This window comes from Diabrotica virgifera, chromosome 7 (genome assembly GCF_917563875.1).
Source record: "Diabrotica virgifera virgifera chromosome 7, PGI_DIABVI_V3a".
Lineage (NCBI taxonomy): Eukaryota > Metazoa > Arthropoda > Insecta > Coleoptera > Chrysomelidae > Diabrotica > Diabrotica virgifera.
This window is the reverse complement of record NC_065449.1, coordinates 127,823,964-127,839,102: the sequence shown is the minus strand read 5'-3', so window position 1 is coordinate 127,839,102 and position 15,139 is coordinate 127,823,964. Positions and strand designations below refer to the sequence as shown.

Here is a 15,139-nt window from a genome sequence, read left to right as displayed (position 1 = left end):
TACTTGAGCCAAAATACCTCACTAAATGGGTATGTAAGCTTAGTGATGACTTTCTTTTGTAATTTAATGTTTCACATGCTCTAAGAACAAACGCTGAAGATTTTTTTAATTGACATTCATTTTCATTTCCATACTAATTTTTTAGTACAGTGGAACCTCGATAAGTCGGATTAATCGGGACCGCGGCCGATCCGGGTTAGACGGATATATGGTAAAAATTCCTAAAATACATCTAAATAATAAATAAATACACATTATAATTGCAAAAACATGAAATACATATTATGCACAGTTCATCTAAATTACGTACAGTTGTATACAATATTGTTTATTTCTTGGTAAAAAACCCAGTCAAAGCGAAAAAATGGTTGTTTTGTCTGATGAAAATCGGTCCGGATTAACCGGACTTCCGGGTTATCGGAGGCCGACTTATCGGGGTTTCACTGTATTAACTACACAATCTACAAAAAAATTAAAATTTTTCAAATACTTTTTTAAAGGTACCGTAATTTCTTTGGTAATTATTTTATGTTTCACATGCTCTAAGAACAAACGCCGAAGATTTTTTTAATTGATAATCATTTTTATTTCCTTACTAATTTTTAGTATTAACTACACAATCTACAAAAAAAATTAAAATTTTTCAAATAAATTTAATATTCAAAGGTATGTACCATCTTCTTTTTTGTAGTAACTCCATTTTTAAATTCACACTCGAGCATTTTTTTTAAGTCTCCTGTATTGCTTTACTCTATTATCTTTTATAGTATTTTACACTAAGCTACAAAGAATGTCTCTTTGGAATTATTGTATTATCAGATACACATACACCTATCATAATCCTATACAACCAGTCCAAATTCTACAAAAAAAATCGTAATTAGACGAGGTTAGAAAACTTCATAAAAATCAAAATAAATTAAAGATGTTACTCAACAGATTAAAAAGACAGTGAATGAAATGGTGAAATAGTAAAGTTTTCCAATAAAACTGAGTGAATTAGATTTTTTTCGCTAAATAGACAAATTCGTTCAAGTTTTTCAGAAATATTGTTAAAGAGGCTAAATATACTCAGTTTCTTGGACATTCAGCCAACATTGCTTTAAAATTTTTAAGTGAATAATGTTGTAATTGTATAAATACATCGGAAAATAGTCAATATGAAAGAGATTGGTTGGTATAGTTTTTGAAAACATAGTTACTGCTGCATAATATATCATAAAGAGATACCTATTTCATAATTTATAAATTAACTAGATGATGAATAATTAGAAACGATCTTAAAATTCTTGAAATAATAAGTATGAACACTGTAAATTTTAATTCATGTTTAGACTAAATAAACAAGATTTCATGAGATTTTAAACCTTTTTTAAGTCTCCTGTATTGCTTTACTCTATTATCTTTTATAATATTTTAGTATTAGAAGACCAATTTACACTAAGCTACAAAGAATGTCTCTTTGGAATTATTGTGTTATCAGATACACATACACCTATCATAATCCTATACAACCAGTCCAAATTCTACAAAAAGTCGTAATTAGACGAGGTTAGAAAACTTCTTAAAAATCAAAATAAATTAAAGATGTTACTCAACAGATTAAAAAGACAGTGAATAAAATGGTAAAATAGTAAAGTTTTCCGATAAAACCGCGTGAATTAGATTTTTTTTCGCTAAATAGACAAATTCGTTGAAGTTTTTCAGAAATATTATAAAAGAGGCTAAATATACTCAGTTTCTTGGACATTCAGCCAGCATTGCTTTAAAATTTTCAAGTGAATAATGTTGTAATTGTATAAATACATCGGAAAATAGTCAATATGAAAGAGATTGGTTGGTATAGTTTTTGAAAACATAGTTACTGCTGCATAATATATCATAGTGAGATACCTATTTCATAATTTATAAATTAACTGGATGATGGATAATTAGAAACGATCTTAAAATTCTTGAAATAATAAGTATGAACACTGTAAATTTTAATTCATGTTTAGACTAAATAAACAAGATTTACAAAAATTTATAAAGTCTCTCGTATAGCTTTTCCAACACTTTAATTTTATATCTTGTATCTTTTCGTCTATACACAAATGTATCATGTATGAAGTTTTAATCTGATTCTGATATATTTGCCTTTTGTTATTTTGGTGAATTCTTTATATAATATGTATTTGTTGTGTCGATAGTTTTGCTTGTAAGATGTTTATTTCGTATCTCATGCACTCTTATACTCGTAATTTACTTCCGAGTTCTATTATGTATCATCATCATCAATGGTGCTACAGCCCTATGAAAGAGCCTCGATCTTCCCAAGTCTATTACGCCAGTCAGTCCTATCCATTGCCAACCGTTGCCAGTTTGCTGCGCCTATTTTTCTCCCATCCTCATCTACACCATCTTTCCATCTAAGTTTTGGCCTACCCCTATTTCTAGTTCCCACCGGTTGTGACATAAGGATTCTTCTAAGAGGGTTGTTATGCTGTGATCTTGCTAGATGTCCTGCCCATCTTAGTCTTCCTATTCTTATAAGAGATACTACGTCTTTACCACCAAATATATGTTTATATCTGTGGTATACCTCGTAGTTGTACCTCCTCCTCCAAATACCATTTTCACAGATGCCACCGAATATGCCTCTCAGGATCCTTCGTTCAAATATAAGCAGAAGGTTTTCATCTGCCTTGGAGATGGTCCAAGTCTCCAATCCATATGTCAACACTGGTTGTATAAGGGTTTTGTATATGGTTATTTTTGTTTTTTGGCTTAAGTTTCTACTTCTCATATGTCTACTCAGTCCAAAATAGCATTTGTTCGCTAGGATTATCCTTCGCTTGATTTCTTCCGTCATGACGTTGTCCTTGGTGATCAGGGTGCCTAAGTATGTGAATTTGTCCACCACTTCAAAGGTAGAGTTATCAACGGACAATTGGTGACCGATGTTTCTGGCTCTATTGTTGGGTGTTGATGCCATCATCTTAGTTTTCTCCTCGTTTACTTTCAGGCCCATATTTTTTGAGGCATTTGAGAAGGTGGTATACATTTCTTCTAGTTTGCGTGTTATGCGGGCAACTAGGTCCACGTCATCGGTATATGCCAAAATTTGGGATGATTTATTAAAAATATTTCCTCTGTTGTCTATTCGGGCATCTCTGACCGCCTTTTCCAGAGCTATGTTGAAGAGGAGACACGCCAGCGCATCTCCCTGTCGCAGCCCAACATTCGTTTCAAACGTCTGTGATTGTTCGCCCTGTATTTCGACTTTGCAAACGACTTTACGCATTGTAGCCTTAACCAATCTTATCAGTTTGTCAGGGATGTGGAATTCATCCATGGCTTCATACAATTTATTTCTTAGGACACTATCATAGGCCGATTTAAAATCTACGAAAAGATGGTATGTGTCAATATTGAATTCATTGGTTTTTTCCAGTATTTGCCTTAGCACAAAGATCTGGTCTGTTGTTGATCGACCAGGCCTAAAACCACTTTGATATTCTCCAAGAAGCTCCTCTGAATGTGCACTTAGGCGACCATATAAGATACTCGAAAATATTTTGTAAGCTGTATTAAGGAGGGTTATTCCCCTATAGTTTCTACATTCCAATTGATCACCCTTTTTGTGTAGTGGACAAACGATTCCAATACACCACTCTTCCAGGATTTGTTCCTCATTCCAGGCTCTCAATATTATTTTATATATTTGATTAGTAAGGGTAGCACCTCCATATTTAATAAGTTCCGCGGATATACCATCACTTCCTGGAGATTTATTATTTTTTAGGTGTTTTATTGCATCCAGTACTTCTTGAATTGATGGAGGCTCTAATGGTGTATTGTTGGTTGCTCTTGGGTTTGGTTGATTTGGATCTTCTACTTCGATGGTAAGTATTTCTTTATAGTGTTCCACGCACCTTTTCAATATTTCTTCTTTTGTATTCAGTATGTGCCCCTCCTTATCTTAACATAGTCTTAGCCTTGGCTTGAATTACTTTCTTGCATTATTTTTAATGCCTCAAGTTCGTCCAGTATTCTATTTTCATAAATTCTCTTTTTTCTTCTATGAAGGCACTTCTCAAGTGGATATTTTGGTGAATTCTTTATACATTATGTATTTGTTGTGTCGATATCTAGTTTTGCTTGTAAGATGTTTATTTCGTATCTCATGCACTCTTATATTCGTAATTTACTTCCTAGTTCTATTATGTATTGTTTATTTAATTCGATATTTCTTCTTTTGTAAGATTTTAATGATACGGTGAAACAGTAAATTTTTCCAATAAAACTGGGTGAATTAGTTTTTTATGTTTTTTTGGCTATTACCCCAGGCTGTGGGTGAAAAAACGTGATATAATTCAGGAATTTTTGAAACCTATCAGGTATTGTAAAGGTCGATGCCAGGAATAACTTCTACTAAAATGTAACCAAAAATATTGTGCGCTTTTTTTTATATTGCGATTTTCATTTGTTAAATTTGCAATTTTTATTAATTTTTAATTTTGTAGCTTAGGATATTGATTTTAGAGAAAAACTTTTTAATAGAAAGTTGTAGTAAATTAAAAAACCTACAAATTGAGGTACGGTAAGTTTAATTTGGTTAATTGGTTATTGCAAAACAGCCTGTGAAATGTCCAAAATGACCGTTTTTTACAATTGCATTATTTATTGTACAAATATTTTTTTTTTATTTTTTAAAGCTTTAAATGAAGATCTTTCGATTCCAAACATAAAAAAAATTTAAAGCCAGATTAACGAATTTGTTGCTTAGATATTATAAATTGTTTATCCCAGGAGGTCAAATGTCGAAGGCTATAACTTTTTGAAAAAAAAAATCGTAGAAAGTTATTGAAACGTCCAATCTCCTTTGAAAGAGTTATGTTTTCATATTCTGATGTAAATAAATGCGTAAAACAATTGTAAACCTCTAATTTTTGGATTTGAAAATAAGGGGGCAAATTTCGTTATAAACATTTAGAGCTGAAGCGGCCCTGTACATCCTATGAGTTTTTAACTTACATATTATTGTTGCTGAAGATGAAACGAAGATTTATAAAAAAATAAAAAATTTCTACGACCAACTGAAGCCGAGATAATTTTTGGGTTTGAAAATAAGGGAGCAAATTTCGTTATAAACATTTAGAGCTGAGGCGGCCCTGTATATCCTATGAGTTTCTAACTTACAGATTATTGTTGCTAAGGACGAAACAAAGATTTGTAAAAAGATTAAAATTTTCTACAACCAACTGAAGGGGCGTATACTAGTTCGCTCCGGCGGTCAGATTTTAATACCCCACAGAAAAGGGGCATAGGTAAGTTCGCTCCGGCCATATATTTCTTAGAAAAGATAGTTGAATAATGTCTTTACTGGGTACACAATGAATAATAATGAATAGCCAGGGTCAGCTTAAATAGATAATGTTGCCTTCATAAAACAGGTACTTTGATACATTTTAATAATAAAAATTTTAATAAATATTTCTCAAACTTTGTATTTTTCTAATACGACAATACTATCATTGTTTAAAAGAATGAGTCTTTTTAAACAATGCTACTATATAACACTACTTCTTACTTAAAAATATATTAAACTTATAACGATAATATCACTAAAGTATTATGATGTTAGAGCTCATATTCCCTTGTTCAATATTTGATTGGGTTTTTCCGTATCAGAAGTCACAATTGATATATTTCTTTGAAAAGGTTGGTAGGTAATTAGTAGTCTACCTGAAATTTTATGATAAGAAATAGGGGTGGTGCGAATCATATCATTATTACTTCAGTTCCAGTTTGAATGTCGTTATATTACCTAGTTCATGATGGAGAAATCTGAAGTAAGTGAAATGTTAAGTGAAAAGGGCAAGTCAAGTTAGTTATTGACAATTACAAGTATAACTTCCATAAAATGCTTGCTAATAATATCAAACGTTGGCAGTGTGTAGAAAGAAGTTGCAAAGCATTTGTTAAAACTTTAAATATTTCTAACAGTGTAGTCGAATGTAGTGATAACCATACCCATGAAAGTTTATCAAAAACAGTGTTAAACCGCCAAAAATTAAGTAATGGTGTTAAGCGGAAGGCAATGGACGATTTGTGTGAAAAACCATTGAAGTTGATACACAGCGAAATTAAACAAACTGGCACTAAAGGGCTATTTATAAACTCAACGTCAACGTCGAACGGCAACAGCACCGTTAACGTCAAAAGATGGTCTTACGGGAAACTCATGCTTCGATTTATAAACTTCGTTCGCCGTTGACGTTGACGGTAGGAAGATTCATCTTTTTTGGCCGTTAACGGCACGATCACAGGACATGAACAATAAGCTGTAGCGTAGCAGCATAAAAAATAAAAACTGACAAAGTTTGTCAAAACAAACTAAATAATTATTTGTTGTTTGTAAATACAGAAAACATTCTCAAGTTTTAAAATACCTCTAATATTTAATATGGTATTGGAGTACAGTCAATTATATTTATGGTAATGGTAAGAAATAATTTAAAAAAGATTTGTCCTATATTTTATTAATTTCTATTATTTCAGCGAATATAGAGATATCTATTGAAAACATTAGGGCATAGAGCTTATGCAAAATTGCGAGTTCCTTTATAGTCTATAGTCTATAGCATAAAGTCCATAAAGATTACAAAAACGCAACGAAACAAAGATGCACCATGAGATGAAATTACCAAAAGAAACAGTTAGTGGTAGTAAGAATACAAAAAACGTTTTGGTTAAATTTAAATTTTTTCATTGATTTTAGTGGATGTGATCCTGATCGTTTTAGAAAAGGAAAAAATAAGTTTCATGCTAGAATTGAGGCATCAGAAAGTAACTTACCTTCCTGCAATCAACAGACACTTTTTTACTGAGCACCCTTGATATAAGGACCTTTTTACAACATTCTTCCAAGTTTATAGTGTCAGTCTATATATTTGTGGTTTATTAATTCTTATAATTGTTTTATAAGGGACATTTAAGGCTACAAAGGAAATTTAAAAATTGAAGAAGGCAGCAGAACATCTTCCACTGTCTCTTATGCACCTATTGAAATTATATTTGAGGACGAACATATCATCACAATGAACATCAGACACATCACAAGATGTGTACACATTTAACTCCAGAAAAACCTAGTCTGTTAGTCATTTTCTTTTATGTTCAGTACTTAAAAGTGAGTTTTCATTTCTTACAGTATCAATTAGGGTATTACACTCAAATTTAATCACTGCTTCATAAAAAATGGTAGGTAGTCTTGTTTCTCAAGCAGAAAAAACTATCTTAAATAATACATTTTCTCAATATGTTCGTGCATGCTTGGAGGCATTGAATCCTGAAGGTGCTGCTGAGGGAGCGTTCAAGTATTACATAACGCGATTTTAGACCCCCCCCCCCTATGTAACGCACTGTAATGGGTGTTTAAATATTACGTTGACCCCCCCCCCCCGACCCCGCGTAATACTTGATACGTAATACTTAAACGGCACCTGAGGCCAAGGAAGCAGATATGTTTATAGTTTTTTTTTTACATTGTTATTAATTTAGTTTTTTGTTTTAATGTTTTATATATTACTTAGTTTGTTTATTGATAATAAATAAAACAATTAGTTGTACTGCTGTCTTTTTATTTCTTTACTTATGTAATAATAAAAGATCACAACAGGAAAGTTTACAAAATGATTGAAAATAATATTTTAACCAATAATTTTTTTTTATATTCATAAATAATATATGAAGGGTATAGACGAAAAATGGCAATAGTCCATTTGGATTAGTTTCGAACAAATTGAAAATTAAGATTTAACTTATAAAGTCAAAGTAATTATTATTATTTTTTAAATTTGACTTTATAATAAGTTTTTAAATTTTCTCCAAATAAATTCAAATGCACTATTGCCATTCTTCTGTACCATTCATATAGGTATATATCCACACTTAAATACTGAAACCTCATAAGTTACAATCTACAACTTTTCAGTAGAGTGAAAAACTTCTCTGCTTAGTAAAGGCTTTTTCTTTCTCAGTATTTATTATTTAATACTTTGAAAAAAAAAATACCAAAACATACTTTTTAGCAAAAGAGATAAAAACATGTACTAAGCAACGAAGTTATTTCACTATCCTGAAAAGTTGTAGATTTTGAGGTTTCAGTATTTAACCGTCGATATAATAGACTCTAGTTTTTTATTGAGGTTACAGTCATTTAAGGGGCAGGATAAGAGAAACTCTTTGTTACTATCTAATATAACTATAAATTTAATATAGAAAAGGAAAATTATGTAAAGTAAATAAAAAGTAGCCAAAAATATACTGTGCAAATTTCAGAGCAATCCAGGTAACCTTACTAATGTAGCAAATTACCAAAAGAGCAATTTAACTCGAGAAAGGATCACTACTGGAGCAATGTTACCATTTGTGATAACAATGTCAGAAGACCCTGCTTCTCAGGGTGACTACTAACCCAATCCTACCTGAGGAACAGAAAGCCAAAACGTTATGAAATAAAGGAACTCACATGTTATCACAATTTTTTGTTTTTTTTTTATTTCCACAGGACAAGCCCAATACAGTTACAATTTTTTACAAATTTTGGAACAATTTAGTATACTAAATATAAGTCATATATAACACAAAATATAATAGTTAAAAGAAAGAAATTACATACAGAACGAATAGAAACAGACTGGTAAAAGTGGACATAACAAAACAATTAAGAGGCAATATTAATTTGTTGCAAGTTGTGTATAAATTGGTTGTGTGTGGAACTAAAATTAAGCCTCTCAGTATTTTGATTTGCTAGACGTAACAAAAGGCATATACATTATATTATTAATATTGAAAGTAGCAATAAGAAACTACCTAAAATTTATTTGATATATTTATTGTTAAAATAATCTGTGTACAGCATTGCCAGAAGAAGAAAAATATATAACGTATCTCAGACACAGAATATAGGACCTTTTTGCAACATTCTTCCAAATGATTCTGTTGATCCATGGTCTATTAATTCTCCATAAATCCATTTGGTTGATCTGAACAGTACACACCATACATATTTTCAATTTCATGCATACAAAAATTATGTACACTACTAGTTTCATCACAATATTGTTGATATTTATTTTAAAAATATTCTCTGTATGTATATGATTCTTGTCAGATAAAAAATATTCACATAAACTATCTCTAACAGAATATAAGACCCTTTTTGCAACAATCTTCCAACTATTTCTAATTAAGCCTTGTTTTTTCTCCATTTGGTTAAGCTGAACAGGAACAGTACATGTTTTCATATTCATTTGCAGTTATTAGTTATCAACATTCTACATTTAACACTTCCAAGTTTCTAAAACCATTTCAAATTCCAAAAAATAAAAATTGTAAGGTTAAAGAGAAATAAGAAAGTGACATGACATTACCCCTAACTGCTACGGCACCGTCAACGAAAAGTTTATAAATGCACCCCTGAACGTCGAACGTCAAGGTCACCGTCGAACGGCAACGTTAACGTCAACGTCGAGTTTATAAATAGCCCTTAAAAGTCTTACTGTAGAAGATGTACATTTGATCAGAAAAAATATTTATAATGGCAGAAAACAAGTTATTCCCACAATTCCGAAGTGCGCGCAGGAAGTACATGACTCGTTAAACTCCGTGGAAGTGACAACCAACTAAAAAGAACAATTTTTATTAAAAAATGATCCGGTAAAAAAATTTGTTGCTTTTTCTTGTGTATCTAACTTAACATTTTTAAGTAAATTAGAAACAATTTATGTTGATGGAACGTTTAAATACTGCACAAAATTTTTTACTCAACTATTTACAGTTCACGGACTCAAAAATGGACACTATGTGCCCTTGGCATTCTTTTTGCTTTCAAATAAGTTAACAAATTCATATGTGACTGCCTTAAATTGTTTAAAGACGGAGTGTCAAAAATTGAACTTAAATTTTAGTCCCAAGGTTGTGTATGCCGATTTCGAAAAAGCGATCCATGCAGCTGTAAGTGAAGTGTTTCCATCTGCGAAAATAAAAGGATGTAGGTTCCATCTCGGACAATCATGGTGGAGAAAAATTCAAAAAGTTGGTCTGGCTACTGAGTATTCAAAGGACAATGAAGTCGGGCAATACCTTAGATATATGTTTGGTCTGCCTTTCCTAGATCCATTAGAAGTAGGTGAGTGTTTTGCTTTAGACTTTAGTGAAATATTACCAGCACAACACCAAGCCATACAACAATTTGCTGACTACTTGGTGGACAACTATATTTCTGAAGAGGCAGACTTCCCTCCTGAGATGTGGGCGGAAAACAGTTCATCACTTGAGCGTACTACAATCAATGCCTGTGAAAGTTTCCATTCTAAATTTAATTCGTTATTTTACAATTCTCACCCTAATATATTTCAATTTTTAGAAGTTTTAAAAGATATTCAAATTGACACTTATGTTAAAATACGAAGTTCGGTGAAACCAAAAAAAGTGTACCGAAAAGTACTTCTAGAGCGCCAAAAATTTGTTGATCACAAAATAGCGGAATTAAAGCAAAATAAAATTAGTAGATTTGATTTTGTCAAATGTATTTCATTTAGATTTCTAGCAAAATAAATGCCTCGTTTTAATTTATATTTGTTTAATTTTGTAATGGTAGAGGATATCCCATACCTATTATGTTAGTTTTTACACTTGTATTGCTTTCTTATTATATCTATATTTTAGAATAAGCACAAAAATTATTTCAGTAATTTTTAAAAACAATTCAAAATTTCTAATCTAATTTCTAATTCAATCACTAACATTTTTCAAAATATAGTAATGAGCGCTCTAATAACCGGCAAAATAACGCAAAAGATGGAAATATTAAGTTGTGAGATAAATAGAAATGAAACTAGTGGAGATGGGAAATTTAGCGATAGAACCTATAAATTTACATTACATTTATTATTTCCCACCTTTAGACGTATCAGACGAGTTTGGCAACTACCGCTGTCACAGTGACAGTTTTAGTTGACATCCTCCTCTGATACGTCTAAAGGTGGGAAACAGTGAATCGAATGGAAATTTATAGGTTTTTATCGCTAAATTTCCCAACTCTATTGGTTTCGTTTCTTTTTATCTCACAACTTAATATGTTTTCCATCTTTTGCATTATTATGCCGGTTATTAGCGCGCTTTTCACTGTATAGAAAAAAAATTAGTGTAAATAAAATAATTATTATTAGCCCAGTAAAGTCACCACTTTATCACTGCATGAACATTTGAATTTACGTTCTATTTACCACCGCGAAGTTGGACTTATGCCGTTGGTTGCTTTTACTTGGGGGGTGAAAGTCACCCCTTCTCGGGGGTGAAAAAACATACATTTAAAATATGGCCGGAATTAGATAAATTGACTAATTCTAAGTAACTGTTCTATAGAGTTTTTTAAAGTCAATATTTTTCGAGTTATCTGCGAGTGAAAATGTTTATTTTATTATTGCTCCACAAAAAAAAAACACATTTTTGGACGATATTTCGCAAATAACCAGAAAGTAAATATTTTATCGAAAAAAATATTCTCATCAAAAATGTATTTTTGGAACACATTTTTCATAGGAACATATTTTTCATAAGCTACCTACAACTCTGCTTTTGCTGAATCTGTACCTACACTTCATGAATATACTGTTTTTCATTTTATTATAAGCTATATTTTCGCTAAGAATTTTTTTTTCGATAAAATACTTATTTTTTAAGTTATTTGAGAAAACCGTGTGAAAACGTGTTTTTTTTTGTTGTTGAAAAATAAACATTTTTGATGTTATTCAAATCAAACAAGAAGTCAAACAATTATTGACTTCTTTAAAAAACTACATAGAACAAAAGTTACTTACTTAGAAGTAGTCAACTTATCCATTTCTAGACTTATTTGAAACGTATGATTTTTCACCCTCGAGAAGGGGTGATTTATACCCTCAATTAAATGCAACCAACGGCACACGTCCAACTTTGAAGTGGAAGATAGGTAGAACCTAAAACCAAATTTTCAACCAAATCCGTAGTAACGCCGAAAATTACACTCGAAAATGGTCATTTATTGGGCTAAATCTAAATTATCTAATTTCACTGTTTCGTTATACAGTGATGAGCGCGCTAATAACCGGCATAATAACGCAAAACGATGAAAAACATATTAAGTTGTGAAATAAAAAGGCATGAAACTAGTAGAGGTTGGAAATTTAGCGGTACGAACCTATAAATTTAGATTATATTGGTTGTTTTCCCACGTTTAGCCGTATCACATGAGTATGTCAACAAAAACTGTCACTGTCACAGTGGTAGTTGCCAAACTCGTCCGATACGTCTAAAGATGAGAAACAATCATTATAATGTAAATTTATAGGTTTCTACCTCTAAATTTCTCATCTCTACTAGTTTCATCTCTTTTATCTTACAACTTCATATGTTTTCCATCGTTTGCGTTATTTTGCCGGTTATTAGCGCGCTTATCACTGTATTTATATAAATAGATAACCACCAATATTTTATATAATTTCTAATATAAAATACAAAAGTCACAGTACTAATTTTCCTGATATTAATTTTCCTAGAATAGAATAGATAAATACTTAATCCGCTTAACCACGGGAGCGAACTAGGTTATGGTTTTCGGAGCGAACTAGTATGTAATTAAGAGGGTTTTTTGACCATGGGAGCGAACTAGTGTGCTCCGAACTGAAGCCGAGATAATTGTTTTTTTTTCTTAAATCATAGTGCCTTTATTTATAATAATTAAGAATTTATTTTACAGTCATTGACTAAAGAAAGACTTATGTTATCTTAAAATAAAAATGATTATAAAATAGAATTACATTTAATTATTAAAAATTATTTTTTAAATCGGTGCTTTTGCAAGCGGCCGAATTTTGCAAATCGCCCGGCTCGCTTCAAATCCGCGCGCTCGGAAAATTTTTACGTAACTTGTATTAAATTTTGACAGAAAACAATTTAATAATATTACCATTATGATATACAGTCTATTTACCACTGTATTTGTTTTTCTTGATAAACTTTTATATGTGAAATCCAAGAAGAATAGTCACTACAAGAAGAAAAAGTTTTATATTGTATATTATAGTAAGAAGTAACATTATTATTATTATATTTATATAACAATGAAAAAATTAAAATATAGTTATATATTTCATATATATGTATCATTTTTGTAATATTATTTCTTCAGAAATGAAATTTCACATATAAAAGTTTATCAAGAAAAACAAAAACAGTGGTAAATATATTAGTATATAATCAGTGGACTGTATACAGGGTGTAACAAAAATACAGGTCATAAATTAAACCACATATTTTGGGACCAAAAATAGTTCGATTGAACCTAACTTACCTTAGTACAAATGTGCACATAAAAAAAGTTATAGCCCTTTGAAGTTACAAAATGAAAATGGATTTTTTCCAATATATCGAAAACTATTAGAGATTTTTTATTTAAAATGGACATGTGGCATTCTTATGGCAGAAACACCTTAAAAATAAATTATAGTAAAATTTGTGCTCCCCATAAAAAAATTATGGGGGTTCGGTTCCCTTAAACCCCCCTAAACTTTTGTGCACGTCCCAATTAAATTATTATTATGGTACCATTAGTAAAACACAATGTTTTTAAAACTTTTTTGCCTCTTAGTTCTTTTTCGAAAAGCCAGTTTTTATCGAGATATTTTGAATATTTGTCAAATCCACCACATATTTTGTATATGGTTAAGTACGATTATCGAGACTTGGTAATAATACGAAAAGTACCTAGTTACATTTTTAGGTATATTTTGAACCATATTAAAAAAGAAGCCACATCTCAATAAAATTTGCCTTATCAAAAACATACTACGAGACAAAAAAGTTTTAAAAACACTGTTTTTAACTAATGGTACCGCAATAACAGTTTAATTGAAACGCATGCAAACATTTGGGGGGTTTAAAGGAACAAAACCCCCATAAAATTTTTATGTAAACATATTAAAAAGGAAGCTGTACCTCGATAAAAAATGGCTTATCGAAAAAATACTAAGAGGCAAAAAAGTTTTAAAAATATTGTGGTTAACCAACGGTACTACAGTGATAATTTAATTGGAACGTACACAAAAGTTTGGGGGGTTTAAGGGAACAAAACCCCCATAAAATTTTTATGGGGTGCACAAATTTCACTTTAATTTTTTTTTAAGATAATCCTGCCATAAGAATGCCACATGTCTATTTTCAATAAAAAATCTCCATTAGTTTTCGATATATTGAAAAAAATCGATTTTCATTTTATAACTTCAAACGGCTATAACTTTTTTTATGTGCACATTTGTACTAAGGTAAGTTAGGTTCAATCAAACTATTTTTGGTCCTAAAATATGCGGTTTAATTTATGACCTGTATTTTTGTTACACCTTGTATTATAATGGTAATATTAAATTGTTTTCTCTCCAAATTTAATAAAAGCTACGTAAAAATTTTCCGAGCGCGCGGATTTGAAGCGAGCCGGGCGATTTGCAAAATTCGGCCGCTCGCAAATGCACCGATTTAAAAAATAATTTTTAATAATTAAATGTAATTATATTTTATAATAATTTTTATTTTAAGATAATATAAGTATTTCTTTAGTCAATGACTGTAAAATAATTTCTTAATTGTTATAAATAAAGGCACTACGACTTAAGAAAAAAAAAACAATTATCTCGGCTTCAGTTGGTTGTAGAAAATTTTTATTTTTTTAAAAATCTTCGATTTGTCTTCAGCAACAATAATCTGTAAGTTAGAAACTCATAGGATGTACAGGGCCGCTTCAGCTCTAAATGTATATAACGAAATATGCCCCCTTATTTCCAAACCCAAAAATTATCTCGGCTTCAGTTGGTCGTAGAAATTTTTAATTTTTTTATAAATCTTTGTTTCATCTTTAGCAACAATAATTTGTAAGTTCAAAACTCATAGGATGTACAGGGCCGCTTCAGCTCTAAATGTTTATAACGAAATTTGCCCCCTTATTTTCAAACCCAAAAATTAGAGGTTTAAAAATGTTTTACGCATTTATTTACATCAGAATATGAAAATATAACTCTTTAGAAGGAGATTAGATGTTTCACCAACTCTCTACGATTTT

General features: G+C 30.8%; 1 protein-coding gene and 1 long non-coding RNA gene across 2 annotated transcripts in view; one reads left to right on the top strand and one right to left on the bottom strand.

Moving 5' to 3' along the window:
- LOC126888127 (2-hydroxyacyl-CoA lyase 1) overlaps positions 1-15,139 on the bottom strand; it is a 784,683-nt gene that overhangs the window by 694,067 nt on the left and 75,477 nt on the right. The gene's annotated exons all lie outside the window — the stretch shown is intronic.
- LOC126888130 (uncharacterized) lies at positions 6,244-7,426 on the top strand. Its single transcript, XR_007699412.1, has 3 exons — positions 6,244-6,486; positions 6,544-6,700; positions 6,764-7,426. It is a non-coding gene; the product is annotated as an uncharacterized LOC126888130 (long non-coding RNA).